Genomic DNA, 22467 nt, shown 5'->3' on the forward strand with positions numbered 1-22467 from the left:
TGTGTGTATTTAAAGAAGTTGCTTGTCAATGTTCATTTAACAACTTTCACAAGCATTTTTTTTGGTTTTCAGAGGAAGATTTAGATGAGCTTTGAAGTAAAATTCCCCAACTCACTTTTCCCAAAAAAATTCTCTGTGAATATAGCATCGAGGTAGTCTACTTGAGCAGTAAAAATATGGTAGAAATGTCTTCTTTGTAAACAAATGACTAGGAGTCCTTCTGTTGGATGGTTTCTGGGTCAAGATGATTAAAGTAGTTGCTAATGGACGTTTACGTCCAAATCAGTGGTTTCTTAAGGCACCGCAAGTTTTGATCTGTGTAGTGCTCAATTGTCAACACCTGAAAGAATGCACTCAGCACTTGTTCATGCTGACCAGTTTACAAGTCTCAGAAGGTATCAAGACCAGGAAGTGTACTGGCAGTCTCAGGAGGAGGAAGGCAAATGAATGAATGAACGGGCAGGTCATTGAAGTTATACTAATTTTCATGATTAGGCATGGTCCATCCAGGCTAGGCCAAAGTTAGATTGGCACAGAGCTTGCTTTGCTGGATATTTTTGCTGCAATAGTAATGGGAAAAAATAGAGGATTCATCTTTGGATTTTGTAGTCTGAAATTTTTTGGCAGATGTAGGTGAGAACAAAAGAAAGACATGTGAGTTAGTTTGTCATTCTCTCTTCTTGGACTCCTGACAACCTAATGTTAGTCCAGCACCAGAATAGGACATATCTAGAATGGGCTGGTTTCACAAGGTGGGTTTTTTACTCATTACAATACAGTTTTTGAAATTCACAGTAGACCCTTTACTCAAAAGAAAGACACAGTAATCTGTCATATAAATACAATTTCATTTCTCTTAGACCTGCTAATGCCTCATGGAAACACTGAAAACTATAACTGAGATGTCACAGGTAGAGCAGAATGAATTTTGAAAGATCAGATATCACTTTTTAGCTAGCTTTTCCTAGACACAAAAAGTATGATAGTCGGCAAAACTGTCTGTAAATAAAACACTTGTCTTTTTCCAAATGTTTCCATGAGGCATCAGCAAGTCAGCATGAGTAAAATTGCATAAACAGTGTGCAAGCCCTAGGCAGGTGTAAATATAGAGGTGTAGTTCCTCTGCTTTTTGATGTTTTCGAGGATTTTGTAACTGACAGTGTTTGGCTGAATTCAGCTGTGTCCAGCCATATGAACTGTACTTTGACAGTTTTTCAAAAGCATGGTTATTGGCACTCTATGTTCTATGGAAGGAAAATTATCCACAGCCTCAGTGAGCCCCAGAAAAATTGTGTATTCATTTTAGAAGAGTTGGATCACATGAATGTCTTTTTAACCGAGTGTTAAGAACTGCCTTGTTTAAACGTCATTCTCGGTGTATTAGACAAGCATAATAAAACTCAACTGCTATAGTGAATGTCACTCACACTTTTAGGCATGTTACCAATTTATTCATTGATTTCTAAAAGTTCAGTGTCAGAATAAACTTAGGGCTTCTTGAATTTGTTCAGGTATATATTTTATTAAAATTAAGAAAGTTCCATGAGCCTTATGGATGCACAGCTATAAGAAATTATCAAAGGGAAGAATAGTTACATAATATTGACAAAGCTCATGGGAAGACCTGGCTAAGCTCTGCATCAGAGGTCCCTGGAAGACCTCCAGCACTTACTCAGGAAACACTACGCCAGCTGGAGTCATGTGCAGCAGAGTTCCTGTGGGAAATCCTGGTGGAGCAGGCTGACTCAGGAGCTGCTGTCTCACACCTTCAGAATACAACAGAGCACTGAATTTTCCCTCTGCAAAAAGCAAGGGCTCCTGGCTAACAGCTTCCCTTGAGCGCTTGTGTCATTGTGGGTGGGTAACCTTCCTGAATCAGTATACAAACATTGATCAGGAGCAATGTGCTGGGAACTCCGTATCTTATGTGAGTCAGGTTTTAGCTCTGTCAAAGGTGTTCAGCTCCCTGTGGATTCAATCCTCCAGCAGTGACAAAATTTTTCATCTTTGTGAAGTGGTTGTGTCTTGTTCCAAACTCTTACTGAGCTCAGAACCACATCTCTATTTTTTCCTTGCTTTGAGGACTGCTGATGAATGTTTTCTTTAGATAGCAAATGATTGAGGTGGTCCACAAGATGCTTAGCCAATTTTCAGAATGAGTGATCCCTGCCTCAGGAAAATCACATAAAATTGAAAACAGTCAGAGAATGAGACTGATTAATCATTCAGGTTGATCTAGTCAGGACTAATTTTCTATCAAAAGAAATGTTGGAACAAAAATCACACCGATAGACTTACACATATGTATACCTCAAAGAGACCCTGTTCCAGACCGTTCTGACATGAGATGAACCCTGTTTATAGTCCCTTCCTGGACTGTTTTAATTAGTCCTGAATTATATGTAAAGATGGAGGTAATGGCCTTTTTTCCATGAATTATATTACCTTAAAAGTCTGAAATGGGAAAGTGGTTACATGATTAATCCTCCCTCTCTCCTTCCCTTTCATTGTTCCCCAGCACCCTCCTTCAATTGGATTTTCCCATTCTTAATATTCTTAGGCTCAGAGCTTGTAGGAAAAAAGTTTACATACAGTGCTAGAAAGCTATTCAGTTTTCAGTGAGTAAATCTACAATCTTTAAAAAAAAGTCAAATAAAGTGTAGTCAGCTGATAAAACACATTGAAAACAAATAAAAAGAAAAAAAATAACTCCATTCACTGCAAAACTCAGAATGTATTACCATTACAGCTGTTGTCTAAGATACATGATGCAGAGACTTACTGTTTTTCTCTGCTGAAAATCTATCACATCTTCCTTTTTTCAATTTTTTTCATCAATAAAAGATAGTTTTGTGTTTAATTTGGATTTTTGTTGTCTCCATTTTATCTCCTTTTCCATTTTTCCCTTCATTTCTTTTTCATTTGTTCCTTTTCCATTCATTCCAAATTGCAATGAAGGGAGCAAAGTTATCTTCATTATTTATTAAATCACAGAGGACTGTTAAATCTAGCAGCATAATCTGAAGTACCAGTAGACATACTGCATAAAAATAAGTAAATTGCTATATAAAAAATTTGGTTTAGCAAGTTTAGTTTAGAAATTTTGATGTTTCGTTGCACATCTAATGTCTGCATTTCAGTAATGGAGGATTCAAGTTTGGTTAGCTATGCCTCATACATCAGTTGCTGTATATCAAAATATTTTAAATAATATTTAAAACTCCATAAAAGTGTTCTCACAAATTAGTCTTTGTAGTCTACATGAATTCATCTTTTTGTTTTGTACAATGGTATCTTTCTACCAACTTGTTTAAAATTAAGCATTTTCTGAGACTGTGCTCTCAGATTTTGCATTTAAAATCATAAAGTTAGAGTTCTTTGAATGCCGATTTTGAAGATGGAAATATAAATTCCTTGTTGAAATTTTATGTCCATCACAGTTCTATTATCAGCCTTTTTCACACTATTCCTGCCTTTATTCACAATTCAAAATTAATTTTTTTTATCATTTCTTTTTTTAGAAGAACTTGAAGAGTTGGCTAAGATTTGTAAATCTCAGTTGTGCACTTAAAGTAGGTGCAGGTTTTGGCAGAATTTAGATTCGTTAATCCAAAAGGGCAAGAGAGCCAAAAATTCTGTTAGAGAGACAAAATTATGCCATCGCACTTGCCTTGTGATACCGTTCTCTCAATTCAATCCAAAATTGAAATTATTCTTTCCCATCTAAGTGAAAGATTCACCTGGAATTCAGAAACATGATGTCCCTATTCCAAAATCACTTTAAGGACCCAATATATCATGGGCTGGTTAAGAACACAGCAGAAAAACACCTTCCATTTCAGGGGAATAGGAAGGAGGAAGAAAGAGAAGGCAGCTGTTTTTTTGCATAATAGTCTAATGATTAGTATATTTCTTGGATGTGGGCTGTGTTAGACTCAGATTTAATTCCCTCCTCAGCCTGAGGGAATTCACATATCCCACTTTCCAGCTTGGCCTAAATTCTTTTCTCCTCTTCTAATATTTTCCTCCCTTGAAATATTTTCTGTCAAGCATTTTACTCTGTCCTGGAAAGGTATCCTGACCTTTCTCTGTAGGAAGAAAGAAAACTGCAGAATTTAGTATTTCATCACATGGCTACTGCCACACCTCCTTAATTGAGTGAAGAAGGAATAAGAAACCAACATCAGGAAGCATTATGTGAAGAGTTTTCTAAATGTCAGCACATGCATTCCCCAGACTTTTCCGCACTGGGAAGACTTAAAGGTAATTTGTCAGAGAGAAAGAACTGATCGAGAATTCACCCATGTAAATCGATGACCTTTTAGTCAAAAGGAAGTCTCTTAGCTAGCAAAGATGCAGCATTACTTATAAAAGAACAAAATACTAATGGGCCAATCTGAGTCTTATGAAGTATCTACTTGTAGATATAAAGATACGGTTCAAGAAAAGATGGTCTGCAACAGGATTAAGAAGACTAGAGTTCATTTTATGCCTTGCTATAGAGCTGTGAGATTCTATTAGGAGAGCTGTCTGGAAAAGCTTGGTTCACACCCAGCATTAACCAGTTTTTTAAAAGTGTTCAGCAGCTACTAACTCCACCTTCTCAAAAAACATTTTCAGGGCTGAGCATCTTTTAAATGGGATTTATAGCACTGTTCTACCATCTGGAGACATGAATGTATGTTAGGCATTCATTATTGCAGTAGCACTAATGAAACTAACCAGTTAGTATTGTATAAAAGGCCTTTTTAATAGCAGTCGTCTTTAAAAGAAAGATTCAAGCTTTGATCATTCCTCATGATGACTGCAGCTGTAGTATTCCTTGACACCTGTATCAGGATGTGTTTCTCCTCAAATATTGTCTTAAATGTTCATATGGCTTCAGAGTTGTGATTTTGTTGCAGTGTGTTCCAAACTCTGTAAATGGGAAATCACAAACTGGATTCTGAAAGGGAAGAAAACATAAAATTGAGCAAACACAGATTACTTTCTGGGAGACGTTCTATCTTCATAAATTCTGTTATCAAAGAATAAGTGATATAAAAAGATAATATCACCAAATTAGCAGCAATTGCCTTTGATCCTGATCTTTAGGCAGTATAATTCTGAAGCTACCTTTCTTAAAAGTCAGTGGATATAACAGTGAAAGAAAACTGAGATCAAGATTTACTTTGATACATAATAAAATATTCAAAATGGACAGAGATCAGCTCCGAGCCAAATCTGGTATTCCTTCCAGAACAAGTTTTATTGAGTCATAGAGATAAAAAATATTTGTTGCACTTTCATAAGTAGCACTAATTATCTAGATGTGTGAACTAATAGCTCAGTGTGAGACCCATTGCCGTGTTAATAAACAGAGATCAGTGAGTAGGATGAGACCAATAAGATCTCACCAGAGTGGGAACCAGAAAATACCTCCTATTACGCACTGGGAGAAAGGTATCGTGCTCCCAGGTGGGAATGCCTACTGAAAAAGAGAGGTCTTCAGACCACAGTTTTCTTAAGTTATCCACCAATGTTGTCTGCCACTGCTTACCGTTAATGATTGGGAATATGCCTTATGTAGGAGCAAAGAAAACCACACAGTGCTCTGTGAAGAATCACCAGCCAGAATTTGCTCTGGGACAGACAGATGCTGCTGCCAACATCTCTGCTCCGCTTGTAACTGCTGCCAGTGGATATTTTGGCCCACCTCCTTTTCATAATGTAAACATTGTATTAGATGTGCAATGCAGACACTAATAGTTTTTTTAATTATCTCTACCACTTCCAACAGTTCAAAGTTTTTGTCCAAAGTATGCTTAGAAAAGACAATAAGCTCATACATTGAAAAAATGTAACTAATATTAAGCTAATGTAGATGAGTACATCTTCCTGCTCTTCAGCAGATACTTGCAGAAGCAGTATCATCTTTCTGCTGGCAAAACTTTATTGAGTGTGAAACAGTCAATGAAATTCAGAACTAAGATGAAACTGAATGGAAGGTTCTTAAACTTGCATTTCAGTGAATTTTGCATTTAAGAAAACTTGTTTCTCGTGTTTCTCATTGTTGCATATTGTCTTGATCTGGTTACATGAGATCAATGGCTGTTGAATAGAAAATATAAGTCTGGAATTGATAGTCATAAGGGTATAATCCTGACATCTTATGCCAACACGTACGTGTGTTTAGCTTTTGTATGTGATGGGTTCACTAGAGGGAGAAGACCATATATTTGCAAGACAGTGTTTTTCACTGTTGCCTCTGCAAGTAAATATTTTCTTGAAGAATCGCATGAAAATTCTAAACAAAAATATCTTCTAGGAATAAAGCTGTTCCACAAATGTGGAACCTACACTCAAACATTACTTTCATTACCCTGTGATCTATCACAGGCTGTATTAGTGGGCAAGCAGAAGTTTCTTTTGCCTGTATCATTCATGTATAAGTAACACAAACACCAGGAAAAAGCACAGTTGTTGCACTCAAGGAGGTAAAGCTGTGGGTTATCGCCTGTCTCCACATTCACTCCACAAAGGAAAGGCCACCATGCATGTTCTCTTCAATAGCTAAGGTTGTACAGCACATTTTACATACCAGCTACACAAGTTGGGTCTTATTAATAAATTTTTACAATCACATGTTCTTTGAAATTTAAAAAACAGTAGAGAAAATCTCTTTTACAAACAGCTGGAAAAATTTAAAACGCTATTTAAATATTGTTATTATGAATTACTTCCCTGTAATTTTTCCTTCATCATTGATTATTGTATTCAATACATGCTGAACTGTTAGGTGCCCACAATTCATAAGGATCAGGCTGTTTCTTTGTCCTGTCAAAGCTGAATCCTTTTAAAAGTTCCTTTTTCCCTGCTTCCTACTCTTCACATCTTCTTAGTGATATAATACCTGCATTAATTTATTTGCATTGTGCAACGAGATAAACACTGAATTATGATTTCACCTCATCATGAACTTGGAAAAGCATCTTTACTTCTCATTTATTTTTTAACCCATAATTCCAACATGGTTTTTAAACTTTCTTTTACTTTTTGTGCAGGTTCTTACCTGCGCAAAGCATTATGTTTTATTGGCTTTTTCTTGTTGCTTATGTCATTTATATTAATGAATGTACTTTTGCAACACTCCTCTGAGGCTGGAAAGTGCTGACATACCAAGAGATCAAGTAACTTGCCAAAGATAACAATGGCTGTTTGTGTCAGAGCCAACTGTGATTACATGCTATACTTCATCCTCAGCCTTTTTTTCTAGCACATGAATATTGTCAAATCATCTCTGTGTTCCAGCACATCACACTTCATTTTCTCAGGCTGGTACTTCCTTTGTTTTGATGGTTGCCCTGAATAGGCAAAATGAGATGCCAAATAAAAAAGTACTCAGATCAGATAGTGTGAAGTTTAGCAGAACCTTCACAGAAAACCCAGAAAAAGATGAACTCCTGCTCTCAACTGGACTACCACTGGCTGTAGAGCTACTCCAAAATCCTTTTCCTCAGAAAGAAAAAGAAGCAATGTACCAGCAGAAAAACACATTTTCCTGCCCCTTGGATTTAGCCCAGGGGAGCTCCCTGAGGCTGCTGTTCCTGCCACCTTGTTGTGGGAGAGGAGCAGGGCTGGTGGCATCCACCTCCTTGGCTGGCAGCTGGCTTGGCTCCTTGCAAACCTTGCCTCTCTTATTTCAAAACAAACAAACTTTATATAGAGACATTTATTGTTTTCAATTTGATTAATATTTTTTCATATCCACCATAGATTTCTCCACCCTAAAGACCTCCAAGATTTATCAACTAGTGTGAAGCAATACATGTAATAAGCACATGTAAAAATGGCAGGGAATCGTTATGCACTGTAGCTCTTTATATTTGGACCAAAGTGAAAGTATTAGCAAATCAAAATGCCCCATTCGCTCATGCAGATGGTACCACTTTGCAGCTACTCTTCACTGACTTTCTACATGAATAGGTGGTTGCATAAGGCCCATCATTTACTCAAAAGCCAAATTTTTTAGTATAATTTGCTGTCATACGAAGCAAGGTTCCTCTGTACCTGCTCATTTGACAGAATGGGAGAACAAAGGCACAGAGCATTTCAGTGATGTGTCCATCACCAGTATGCCATACATGAAGCCAGTAGTCGAAAAAGGACCATCACATGAGGCTTTCATTCCTTGTAGCTGTTGACTTAACCTGGTGCAATGACTTCTGGAGAGCGATCTGGACACTGATTTCCTGTTTTTACCTTCTAGAACAGAAAATTGATCATGAGTGTTTCAGGCCATGTTTCCCAGAAAGAGTTCCTATAGTATAAATGTCCTTTTTCTCTATTGTCCAGAGTGCATGTACACCACTACATAACCAAATAAGCCATTATGCTTCTGTTTCTAAATGTTTAAGCATGCCTCTTGATTTGTCTGTTTAATGCACTGATACTAGCTGAAGAATGGCATCTGGTTGAGCCCATCTGCTTTACCCTATGGAGAAGGCAGAATATAGATGCTTGGTGGGAAGAGTTTCAGTTTCTCCTTTTTACAGCATCATTAGGAAGCCGTCGTTCTAATAATAATAATTCCCATTTGACATCATGGAGGTAAAAAGAAATCACTGCTGACATCAAAAATGAGGTGATATTTCAGCAGTATTATTTCACTGAAGATAAAATGGAAGTCTTTATTACTCCCAATGCTTTTAAAGAAAGCTGAGCAAGGCTTATACTGACCCTGGAGCTTATATACCTTAATGCATCTATAACCAGTATGAAATAAGAAATTTTAATTGTTACTGCTATATTTTTTTGCTGTTCCTCCTTAAAACCAAGGATTTTGTGCCTGCTTAAAGGAAAATAATCAGTATCTAAGAGTAACCTTGGGAGAGCACAATTATCCTAATTTTCTCCATTCTTAAAATTCATGCAAAAGACCCCAAACGAACGAAAACACAAAGTGTATTCCAAGAACTGGTAACTTTCTTACCAACTTCATATTGGAGCCTTTACTGGGAATCCATTCAGATTGCGTAGAGAGGTCTGAGCTCTGAAGAGGTTACCCTGAAGAGGGTTACAAGTTTTATTTCACTTTTTATGGATAGGTATTTTATTCTCTCTGAACTTCATGTGCACATTGCTGTGTGAATTGCTTGCTATTAAAAGGACACAGCCAAGGTCTGTTTCATCAGTTGTAAACAATATGTTTTCCACTTTTGTTTGTGATAGCACATTAGAAGCTCCCATTCCCCTTTCCTTTGTACAGACATATTCAGTTATAATTCTAGTCTTTGTATATTTTTGAATCCTAAACCAAACAATATAGCACATCAGTGACTCTATCCAAATATACTTGGAAAAGAGTGTATCTGCCTAAGTTTGGCAATATTTCCTAAATTTGAGATCTATTCTTGGTCTACTGCTGTTCCTTTTTTTTTTTTTTTTTTTTTTTTTAATTTAGGGGACATATATGAAGAGTAATAGAGACTGCAAACTATTAGAGCAACAGGATGCAAGTTCGGTGCCTTTAAAATTGACAGTATTGCTCTAATTAAAAGAAAGTTCAAGAAATATGGATTCTTCCCATGGCTTCACTTTACAGAATTGGTCACATACTTGCAAGTAGTGTCTCCTCTGTATAACAAGAAGAGCCTGATCAAAATCGTTCATAGTCTTTTCACAATCAAACTTAAGAAACTTTTGCAATTAAACGTGTGGTGGGATCATCACATTATTTTGTTCCAGGCAAATATGTTTATAACAGAGCAGTCACAGCTCATCGGCTGTTGAGTTACTGCTTCTCAGTTATTCTCAGAAATAAGATCTGAATTCTTACAGGCGTGCAAATATTTAATAGTTATAAGCCTTTAAAAAATCAAAATTAGTAGTTACCAGTTACAGGGAAATGTTTAAATCTGAAAAGAACTCCACTTTCAATGTAAACGGGTCTCATTCTATGTACAAATAGTTTGGGCATTTTCCCCAAGAATTTGTGCATGTATGAACTGAATGCTTAGTTTTATTTCATGCGAACTCAATGAGCCCTTTCACTTCTGACATATTTTGGAAGGTCCAGGCATGTTTTGCCTCTGAAATACTAGATAAACATTTCTCTTCTTGAAAATCATTACCTTATTAGCCTTTTCATTTGTACTCCTTGCTCAAGTGCTCAGAAATGTGTATTTTTTTCCTAACTAATCAACTGCTTTCAGTTCTTGTGATCCTTCACATTGTTTTATTGTTACAAAGACTGTGTTGGTTAGGTCAGTCCACTGCTAGACCTAGCACTGTGTTTAAGAGATACCTAAATGCAGAGCCCTGTTTTAATTAGCTCACAGGGCATCACTGAACCCAGTCTGGCTCTCCCACAGTCACATGCCCAGGGCTAGGAACGGGGCACTGGACACAGTTTTTCCTGAGGAAGCAGGGAGCTGATTCACAATACACAAACATGCATTATGGGTTGTTTTCAGTCACTTTATAGTCATATGCATTCATAAATTTTGATATGGTTGTAAGATGCAGACTTTGATGGTACAAAACTCACAGAAGAGCTTTAGATCACTGGAGCAACCACAGACAAAGTTTATGTTGACAATTTATCAGCCCTTCTCCGTCAAGGAAAATTGTTTTTTAGTGTCTGCCTATTAGCAATCACATGCATATTATGAAATTGAGTTTTGGGGAGGACAGCCTGCCATCTGTCTTTTCTGTATTTTTTTCACAATGCATCATGCTAAAGTTAAAACTTTCTGTGCTTCAAAATGGTGTAAAATATGAGATGTCTATAATAGAGACACTTGGAAAGAAAAATAGACTAAGTAGAAATGTAAATCTTTATAAACTTTATAAAGAGGCAACTACTGATGCTGTACTTTATGTTTTAGCTTCAAGTGCCCTCCATGTTTTCCACACACCATAGTGCTCACCATGTGCTCTTACTCTAGATTTCAGGGTTGCTAAACTGATAACTAATTAATATACATCTCAAGGACTGTGAGAACGCTTTCTTCATAAACTCTTTCTGGTTTGGAGGGGGGGGTGTGAAATGGAGCTGCAAATGCCTGATGTGGAGAATGAAAAAGATGTGTTCAGTTTCTTTTCTGTGTTCTGATATGCTAAGATTTTATCAATAATATTGTTTTCCTGTAAAAATATCTGCCTCAGAGAAAATCTGCTGTGTAGCTGTCAGGATTACACCTCTCAGAATATGCCTGTGATGATTCTGTTAAATTGATAAAAACAGAACACTCTGGTATGTAGAAGGATTGCTGAAAAGAATATTCCGAGGCCCTTTCATGTGTAACAGCACTTGTATGGCAGTACGTTTATTGTGCTATAAATTCCATCACTGATTTTGGCCATTTCAGATTGATTCTGCAGTAACTGTAAGTAATGAACCTTACAGACAGAGCCAACGAAAAAAAAACCAAGCCAATAAACTTGGGGCTGTAAGAATACAAATTGTGGAGTTCATTTAGCCTCAGTTTTTATCAGATCATGCAGCCAATACCCCACAAAGCCAGAAAATATATCCAACAAAATATACAGTGCCATAACCCTGGCTTGCTTTAAATTTAGCAGCTAAACTAAACAGTCAATTATTCGAAGCACATGTTTGTAGGAAGTGGCCTGTGGATTTCACCTGAGATTTAAGGAAGGTGCTCAGCATAAGTGGATGACAAAACAGGAGAAATTATAATAGAAGTGACTTAAACAGGATAATGAGCCAAAACCTGAGCTGTTTTACATGGTCTAAGCAATACCAGGCATCACTGGATTTCATAGCGGTGTAGATCGATGTGCAGTGGGCTACTAATGACTCACCAGGTCAAATTATATAAAAGTCTCCAAAATTTACGTATGTTCCTAGCCTATTTCCCCTTCTTTACTGAAAAGTTCTACCAGGTTAACAAGAATGATGTGATATCTTTTCTCCAGGTATCTTTAACAATCCCATAGATTTTAACACAGAATTTATGTGCTTGCTAAAGATTTCCATAGGATGGTTTTAAAACCCATCAAAAAGATACTGTTTTAAGGCTTTTCACATTAGTTTTGTAGATTTCTGTTACATTCTGTAGGAACCCACTGATCTTGATTTGTTAAATATTGTATACGTTTCTGACAATCTTATCAGTGGATGCCAAGATCATTTAGACTCTTATTTCGCAAATAGACCATGGATCTAGTCCCACTAAATCAGTGGGCTGGTCAGGTGATTAAAGCATATATGAATGTACATATATGTTCTACCCTTAGTTGTTACATGAAGAGCTAACTTCAGATTTTAACTCAAATGCTGAAAAGACTAAAGTTTTCTTCTACATAGTTTCCCCAACATTACAGGAGAGAGAAACAAGGCCATGTTTTATTTTCTGTGCAAAAATAAATAAATGTCTGGGTTGGGTTCCTACAAGCCTTGCAACACTCCCATGCATCACAGCTTGCACACTCATGTATCTTACAGTCTGCATTAAGTGCTGAATTCATTCTGTGTGTCTTCTTGTACCTAACTCTGCAGATTTATCCGAACCTCTGTATTGTCTGTGAGAGATATTAAATCCTCATTTTGAGATCAAAATGCTTGGGCCCATTCTAGCCTTATAGAGACCACAAAGAAACTCGTTGTCTAAGGCATATTCTTTGCCTCTCTCTATAAAAAAGTCTGTTTTGTCAATTTGTCCAGCTTACAGCAGCAGCATGAGTGACACACAGAGGAGAAAAGATACAGAAACTGAGGCTTTCAGTTAAACACCAAATACGGTGAAAGTCACAATAAAATAATGAGAGTTGGGAACACTATTTTTTCTCTCAGTCTCTGCTGTTTTGTGTTGCAATGAGGAATATAGTGAGCGAGTCTGAAGTCTTGTGAATAGCCCCTGGTAACCAAGAGCAAAGAAACCTTGCTCATTATCTCTACTCCCCTTCTGAATAAACATTTCAGCCATCGTAAATGAGTGTGACATGAAGGGCAAATGAATGGCTCTCATTCCAGATGAGAAACACTTGACAGCTGAGCAACCTGAAGGTTGTTGGGAAGGTGCAGATCCTGTGACCACTGGATGATGGGGCAGGCATACCATTTATTTCAATACGACCTGAGATGCATCATAGTCTTAAATGAGAAATTCCCAGCCTTGCAGAGGATAAGTCCTAGGTGTTCAAACTGACTTTTGGTTAGGACAGCAGTGAGTGAAAGACAGAGCTGTCCTAATTTTTTCTTGTTATTTTATTAAATTACATAGAAAAACTTAGTCAAATATAAGGAAAAGTTCAGTGTGGATTGACAGGTGGCATGCAACACCCCTACTGTATCTCATTTATAAATATGATTGATGTGGAGGTAATTTCTTGGTAACCTGTTTTTTAAAAAAAATGTATTCTAGGTGGTGGGTTAGTAAAAGAAAATTAATCTCTGCATGTTAAACTTGCCAACTTTTGAATTAATTGCATGAGTATGACAATCAATTAATAAATGTTAAGCAAACAACAGAAAATCAGTGAATTAAAAATTAGTAAATTGATTCCAATGCAGATAAAGCAAGAGGCTGCCATAATTCTTCAGTGTATATTCAAGAACACGAATCTTGTCTCATCAGTTCTTGCTCCCCATTTATCCACATCTGGCATTTAAAACAATGCTGTTTTGTTATCATTTTTACAAATAAATTGCTATCTATAATCTAGCTTGCTACATTAAGTGGATTATAGAAACAAATCATAAATAGTAGTCCATTTGTAGCTGTCAAGGAGAAGGTCAGAGCTTTGCAAAGACCATCCATCTCCAAGTGGAATAAAAGATTTTTCTTCAAAGAGAAATCACATACCTTGTTTGGGTGGACTTCAGCTAGTAATGACAATACAGTTTCTTGAAATACCCACAAAAACCCTCCTCTCCACAAAATTAACTTGATTTTGGGTCACAAATTTTTTGCAAAATCATGATTTGACATGAAAGAGATCTCATCACTGAATATTTCTGGGCAAATTTGATTTGATTGAAAGTATATATGTATATTTTCACATTCTTCAGAAGTTTCAGGAGAGGCTTAGGATGGCACTAGAGGCTTACAGGTCAGGTGTCTATGGAAAGGAGCTCGAGCCTGAGATCCAAACATTTATGACCTATTGCTGTCACTGCCACTGAACACACATTTTGTATGTGGCTCTTAATTTATCAGTATTATTTCATTGCATTTCACAGAATTGTGCAAAAGAAGTCTGTATACTCATTCTCATTTTTTGCAGAAAGTCATACAGAGATTTGTTTCAGGAAGGACATCTCCTAGTAGACATGTTCCTTTCATATACGTTAATTTACAGTGCTTAGTGTAAACAGTAGGCAACACCTTCCTTGTGTCTTAGCACAAGGGAGCTCATAACCTAGAACACTTCTACTGAAACTAAAATAAAAATAGAATTCGTAGACATCTGAGTAAATACAATATGTCAAGGAAAAGTCGAAGACTTCTGCAAAGCTTTCTCAGGCAAGCGTGTCTACAGGGGATTTCCATTTGATACAGAGTAGCTGCATTTCCAGCACGGGAATCAGCACCATCCATGACCAAAAGTCTGAAAGAAATTAAGCTGCCAGTGGAGGGGGAGGATCCTCTCATGGATAAGTTAGTGCTTTAAAAAACAAAAAACAAGAATGGTCAGTTTTCTCAATTTAAGTGGTCACTGCTGCTTTTTCACAGAGATTGCTGTTCCTGGGGCCTTTGGTTCTCAACATATTCACAAATTAAATGGAAACCAAGGTGAACAGGAAAGTTACAGTGCTTATTGGATTGTAAAAATGTAAGTCTAATGCGAACAGTAGCACAAGAACTTCATGATTCTGTGTGAAGGGGCAATAAAATAGCAGATAAAATTCAGTGCAGGTAAATGTAAAGTAATACACCTGGGAAAAAACAATCCTGGCTGTATATATACAATGAAGAGCTCTGAACCAGCTGTTAACTGCTCAGAGGAGGTAACTTGGAGTTGTAATGGGAGGTTTATGAAAGGAACAGCTTAGTGCTCAGTAGTGGTCAGAAAGCAAACAGAGTGCTAAGAAATTATTAGGAAAGAAATTAAAAATTAAACAGAAAATGTCACTATACCACTGCATAAATCAATGTTTTTCCTTTATCTTGAATACTTGTGCACTTGTTATCCCACCTCATCTCAAACTGAAGATCATGGAACAGCGAAAAAGTGACAACGTTGATCAATGTTGTGGAACAGCTAAAATATACCTAGGAGATACAGCTTGGAAGAAAGATGCCTATGGAGACACATGATAGAAAACATCAGTGTACAGAGAGGGTGAATGGGGTATAGTTTTTTGCAGTCTCTCAATATGTAGGGTGGGGAACAAAATTAAAGTAGTAAAAGGCAAATTCGGAACAAGCGAAAGGAGGTACTTACTTAAAGACACACAATTGCTTCTCTGGAAGGGCTGTCATGGCGTGCCCTAGCCTTCTCCTACAGCCACAGTCTCTGTAAAGCCACTTCAGGGCTTGGGGCTTGCAGTTTGAATGCCAGCTACTTTCTCTATCAGGACCACGTGAGACCTATTTAAAACTGTTCAAATATAATGCTGAGCACAGAGAACTACTGAGACTAGATGTTGGCAGACATGCCAGAACACTCTTGCCTCCCATCCTATGATCAATCCTTTTCGTCATCTGGATGTGGAGGCATTACTAGCCCCCTGCAGCAGCTTTTCTGGAATTCGCAGTTGTATTTTTCAAAAAATCAGCTCATACACTTTGCTGTGTGTTTTTCCCTTCTAAACTGAAAATTTGTAGTTTGGATTCATATAAGTGTCACTGATGGGAGGAAGGTGAAAGCATATTAATAATTATGGGAAATTAATCTATTTTGCCCATGTCCACCTTTGCTTTTGTCACAGTTGTGCCATTCTGCAGGAAAGGTCACACATTCTGTTGTCCAAGATCTTTCAGTACAACTTGTGTGTTTGTATACAGCCAGCAGAACTTGGGCCATGCTAGGGGAAACCATGCAAGCATTAAAATAAACAAAATGGTTGCTTCTCTGTGTAGGAGCCTGTACCAGACAACATTAGCACAAGCAGAGGAACCTTGGTATTAATGACATTCAAATAGTAGTTCTTTTTCATAGTGTGTCCCTGCTTTACTATGAGAAAAATTCAGATCTTTCCACTCATTTAGCCACAAAGTAAGAGTGAATATGACTTTTCTTGACTAAACTCAGAATGAATTCTGGGGTTGCAACCCCAGGTGGAGAGCTTGAGTAGAACATGAACATTACTGTCTTAATCAAGGCTAAGTTGGGGAATCCATTTCTGTCTTTACAGACAACAGCATTTTCTACATTTTTTCTCTGTGTGTGGGAAAAATGCATTAATATCAGATATTTTGTTTTATCTAGTCCTTGCTCACTGTGCAGAGAATCACCTAAGGTAATTGTTGGACCGCTAAGAACTACATCAAATAAAACAGTAGGAAAAAAAAAACCAACTTTATTTCTCCCTCCAAAGATAGAAATAAAGACACTACATCTGAAGAATACTTATTATTGGTTGTCTTTAAGTGCAAGAAGATTTGCTTGCCCTGACATGCAGGATTCAGGCTAACTTTTTTCAAAAAACCTTTCCACCCTTTCTGTTGCAGAATAATGTAGCCAGTTTCCACCACCCCCCAATACTCTGATAAACTTTATTGGAACTGATGCAACAAAAGTCCTTTTTCAGGTTTAATTTTTACTGCTGGCAGGAGCACCAGAATTCTGGAATAGTGAGCTCCGAGAGAGTTTGCTCATGGGCAGGGATGACAATTCCTTTATTAGAACCCTGCACACTTCAATAGCTAAATGCTTTCAACTTTCTTTAAATAGTATTAAGGAAAAAAATATCCTCAAGGCATTATTTTTAAAGGAGACTTCAAACATTCCATGAGGAAAAAAAAATGCAACACATTTGAACACCAAGGGATTTGCAGTGGAAAATCTGTTGAAGTGGAGCTATCTTTTGAGTTTCAGGGTTAAATAAGTATTGGCCATAAATCAGGGATGCAGACTACCAAAAATTCTGAGATATTCCAGATTCCTAGCTTAGACCAGCAGTAGCCAGATTCTATAACAGATCATTTAGAAATAAGTTAGTTAAGTTAGGTAGATTTTAAATTAACTGTTTCATTTATTCCTCCAAATTCAACATACAAAATCCATTATAACATTTGCTAGAAGTATAAGAAAATCCCAGGTTCTTAATCTTTTTTACTATATAGACTTAATTCTGCAATAACTCAATATTAGATATTTTAGAGTTTATATTTAAAAGCAGCTGTGAAGCAAGCAGATATGCAAGGGTAAATCTGCTCATCTTGAATCCGTCTGCAAATGGTCTGCTCTGGAGGTCATATCAAAGAGATTCTTTTTCCAGCTTAAACCTGTCTTTTCTAAATAGATCTCAACCTGATCTCATTTAATGCATTGATGTCTGGTTTCTTAGTCATTATATTTGCTGTATTACATATCAAAAGGACTCTTGAGAAATTCCCTCGAATTGATAATTCTAATTTCTTATGTATAGCTACTCTATATTCACTCTGAGGACCGCTGTATTGTATGCTAAACCACGAATTGTAAAAATTGATCCCTTTGTATGTAGGTTTGTATTAAATTGAGATACTTTATTTTTTCCTGTTTGTTGCCACACATGGGTTCCTGGTGTCAGTTTGTATTTGGCTGTTTGAGCATATTAAAGTTTTGCTAGTGCTTATGATGTTCTTGCCAAGAGCGCTCTTGCAGCAATCTGCACTAGAACAGTCTTTGTGCCAATTACTTCAAAAAGTATTCTGTTATAAAACCAATTTTTATGGCTACTTTTCCAGGTTGCAGTGTGGTGATTTCATTTAGTTTCTTCTTTCTCCATTTTTTTTCATGTTGATCTTCTTCAAATGCTTGTAAGTATTGGATTATGAAAAAATAATGCAGTGTTGATAGATTGAGTTGTTAATACGGCGTCTTAAAAAGGAAAAGGGTTCAAAGGTATTAAAATAAAACCTGGCATGTTGAATTACTAACACTGCATATATTTAAAGGATACTATTTAATAGTAGAATGTTTGGAGCTCTTATTGCGGGGGCTGATTATGAAAACGGAAACCTTTGCAGTTGTATAAAGCAAAATAAATGAAAAATTATAATGTGTAATGACTCAACACAATATTTCTTGAGCTTATATTATGAGGCTGATCTCAGGAGTGTCAGCTCTACAACATCTTTTATTTAGAACAAACCAGCTTACTAATCCATTGCACTTAATAAAAAAACACAACACAGGAAAGGAAGGCGTGATAACATATTTTACAATACAAATATGCTTTTGAATGGAAGGTCTTGATCATGCAGATTTTACTACTGCAATGAATGCCAATGCAAGACTGGACCTCAGAATTCTGATGTGAGAGCCATCATGGTGATAAAGATATATATGTGTCCGTATACAGTGCAGGACATTGTGCTATGCCATACTAATCAATAATTGCTAATCTATTACCCCAAATAATAAAATGGAAATGCTGTTATTTAACAGAATGAAAAATCAGCCATAAATTGAGGGTCTAATAACGTTGATCTAAAGGATCTAAAAATGTTGATAGCAAATATATTTTTATTAATTATTCTTGAGCAACCTCTGGTCTGCTGTTCATTTCCCAGGCTATTAAGATTTGATAACTCTTGAAGAACAACCTATTGTACACTCTTGAAAATGCCTTTTTTTTTTTTTTTTTTAAATGGCAGCTTTAGCAATTGTTTGTCATACAACAGTCTTCCTTTCCTCCCACAGAGAAGCTGTAGTTTATTGTTTAGATGACCCTAACCTAGCCACATCCAGATCAGGGAGCTTCATATGATAGACATAACATGGGCAATGTCAGGTTCTTTTTTGTTTTCACTCTTTTGGAGAGTTAGAAAGCTGTCCCTGTTCCCTTCCCTTTAGTTTATTATCTAGCGAGAGGCAAGTAGGAGATAGGAGGTTGTGCATCCTGAGGTTGAGGAACAAGCAGCTTTTTGCGTGAGTGCTCAAAACACTAACTTTTATGCAGAAGAGCAGCTGTTCCCTTTGGTGTACTTGAATGAAAGTGACTGTGGCTATTGTGCTTGCTGCTGGTCTCAACATTCCTCATATGCAATAAATAATACTCTATTCAGGTCATTTTAGGGATTGAGCCAGAGCTATGAACTGAGCCTGCCAAGCCAGGGTGTTTCTCACGTGATGCTTGTCTGTAAGCACCCAATGAGTTTGAGGTCTCATATGGATACTTTTTTTAAACTCCTTAGGATTAGCCTAAATTCTGGCTCTGACTGTTTTAAGCAGCAAAATAGCTTTTGAATCTCATTGTTTGGAGAGAGTGATATCAGAGGAAAGATGGGAAAAGCCTAGAGTGTCTCCAAAAACTAGTATTGACTTTTTAACAATAAAATACTTCCTGAGACCAAATATGCTGTTTAAATGTAAATACCATTTCCATTTTCAGACTGTCTTTTGCAGGTGTATTTGAGGGGATTTGAAATGTACTTGTAGATGGAAAAGAGGCTATTGACCTTGAAACTATGTATGTGTTAGGAATAATGTTCGCCCTCCTTGAAATCAGACTTGTATTCTTTGAATGGATGCTCAAGACCACAACTCTCAACAGTGGTTCAGGTAGCATTCAGTGCATAACTGAATTAAGACTGACTGCATTTTACTTACAAAGCTGCTTCTCAGGAGTCATAGATTACTGCCTAGTCTCTTTTTTTTTTTTAACCACCATGGTTCAGAATGACCCACTGACAGCTGCACTAACTACTAGTTTCCTTTGTTCTGGTGTGGACTTGATATAATAGGACAAGGTTTGTGTGTAGAAGCAATATCTTTTATTAGATGGACTACTATAGTCAGAAAAAGCCAATTGAGAACAATTACTGTAAGTAGACATGTTATTCTGTTATGCTGTCTGAGAGAAAAGGTAGGTGATACTTATGAAGTTGGAGATGGGTGATGTTAACAAGGGAAAAGATGATAGGATGGTTATTTTATAGATGAAAAGAGATAGTAAATCTAACATTGATACAACAGGAGCATACATCTACAAACTTTACCTTTCACAACTTCATTATCTGAGGGGTGATAGATCAGATTTCCATACATGCAGGAATCCCCAAGAGTGGCCAGTGGGCATGTGCAAACTACTTTACATGGCTCATGCTGCGAGTTCAATGTGTCGTCTGTGTGTTAAGCTAACTGTACACATGATGGAGAATTGATCGGTGTGTGTACAGCGAGTTGGATGCATGTGGGACACATCAAACTTGCTGCACATGTGGGATGATCGAACATATTGCAGCTGTAGCGGCTCACTCCTTTTCAGCACCAAAATGTCATGCTCCATGGGACCTCCTGTTAGGAATACTGCAGTGTTTATAGAAATGCAGTAAGTCTGAGAATGGGATATGCAAGTATTACTGAAACTGCAAACACAAGGCCTTACTGGACCTCTCTGGTCCCGACTGCTGCTGAATGATAAGTATAGGCAACTGATGTATTTTCCTAAAGCTTTCCTGTAGACTGAGAGAGCAGGCTTTGGTCTCAGTGAGGATGGGGCTGTGGAACCCCACAAATAAATGGCTTCTGACCATGAGAAGACATAAGCAAATAGAAACGTTGTAGTGACTATGGTGGGGTACAGGGAGGAAAGAAGAGAACTGTGGTAGATAAAGAAACGTATACTGAAGTTTAGGTTGATAGGCATGGATATATTTTGATGTAGTAAAGGAGAAATTTTAAGTTATTACTGTGTGAACTCCAGATGTGACAGTGGACTCTGTTTTCTTTGAAAAGTCCAGAGGAAAGCCTGTTTCAAAATGTTCAGTCTTAGCTTAGAAATCACCTGAAACCATATAGGAACCCTTTACCTTGTGGAGTGTTAAAGCATTTGTCTCACTAGTGTCACAGGCAGGTTTTGAGATGCATGTCCATATATCTGTGAGTGAAGGAGCACACAACTCTTCAAAACAAAAATGTAAGAACATGGCTATAGTTTGTAAGATATTTCTTCAGCCAATTTTAGCAGTTCAAATTAATTGTGTTTTAAAGATTCAGGTGTTGATTTTGGAAGTATAAGATAACATCTTTGAGAGATCAAAACAAATATATATCCTTGTGAATCGCAGTTGTTTCTGTAAAGGGGGATAAATGTATGTGTGAGTTGTTCATAAGACAGCTAAATAAATATCTAGGTGTACAAACTAAATCAGTATGTTTTCATACGTGACTGTCTTCTCAAAATTTGGGTCTAAGCAATAATTTTAAGGCTTCAAATTTAATATCTCATTAAGAGAAATGAGGTGGAGGGAGCACTTCTACCAGTGCTGTGGTTTCAGTCCCATAATAAATTGGTATAGTGATTTATACAGAGAACAAAAGAAATAGTTTAGAAATTTCTTTCTAATGGAAGTTTAAGTTTTGAAGAACAGAGACATCTGAAAGGTGAAATTCACAGATTTTTCATGCTTGCAGGTTTTTATAGCCTCTGGTAATGCATGTCCTTACTCTGACATCACATGTATGTGAAAAAATGGATGTAATATTTAAAGATGTCTTTTGACAAAGAAAGTATTTCCATCTCCAGAGGTGAGATTTAGCTTTAAAGGATGATGAGCAGGTTCCAGATGTGTTTTTCAATCTCTGGGCTTTCCTTAAGTATTGACAGAGGGAAGGTTTTATCAAGGTCTTTGTGATGTGCTTGTTTATAATGAGTAGACATTAGTAGAGCACATCTAAGTGCTTATCGCTAACAGATGACTAAAGAGAGCATATGGCAGGGAAAAGAAATATATATTTGTCCAAGCAATGTGGCTTGTTAACACTCCCACACTCATAAACTGTGTTTACATGTACTTACAATATTTTGCAAATCCCTTTTCTAATCAGCTAAAAATAAAAGCCAAATAATGATTTCTTTTCCAATACTGGAGTGTCAGGCAAAGTTGATTTAGGATTTTTTTAACAAAGCAATTAAACAGTACAGAAGAGTTTTATAGTATTTGTTTTGCTTCAGCATGACATCTTTACAGCAGCGTATGTGTTATTTTCATTTCACAGTGTTAAAAGTTTTATTGTTACAGAATGCTTTTTGGTTCACCTACCTGTCTATCCAAGTATAACTGTTATACAACTAGGTTACACTACAAGCGATAACACAGGTCAGAATGACCTATGTCAAATCCTGGTCTAGATCAGGTCACAAGGTTTATTTTGACCATAAGGTTTCCCTCTGCTTCTATAGGATGAAATCATCATGCAAGTTACAACACCTGCCAATAAACAGTTTGTAAGCAAAAAAGTCTCTGAACTGTTAACCCAGGCCAGCTCCCATTAGAGTAAAAAAGGAGTCTTGCTACTAATTTCATTTAGGAGGTAGATGGAGAAATGCTGGGGAAATCTGTACAGCTCTTGACATGCAAAGTT

At 36.9% G+C, this 22467-nt stretch overlaps 1 protein-coding gene across 5 annotated transcripts in view; it reads left to right on the top strand.

Moving 5' to 3' along the window:
• The window catches only part of NPAS3 (neuronal PAS domain protein 3), a 611537-nt gene that overhangs the window by 555165 nt on the left and 33905 nt on the right, over nt 1-22467 (top strand). The gene's annotated exons all lie outside the window — the stretch shown is intronic.

This window comes from Gymnogyps californianus, chromosome 5, assembly GCF_018139145.2.
Source record: "Gymnogyps californianus isolate 813 chromosome 5, ASM1813914v2, whole genome shotgun sequence".
In the NCBI taxonomy this organism is placed as follows: domain Eukaryota; kingdom Metazoa; phylum Chordata; class Aves; order Accipitriformes; family Cathartidae; genus Gymnogyps; species Gymnogyps californianus.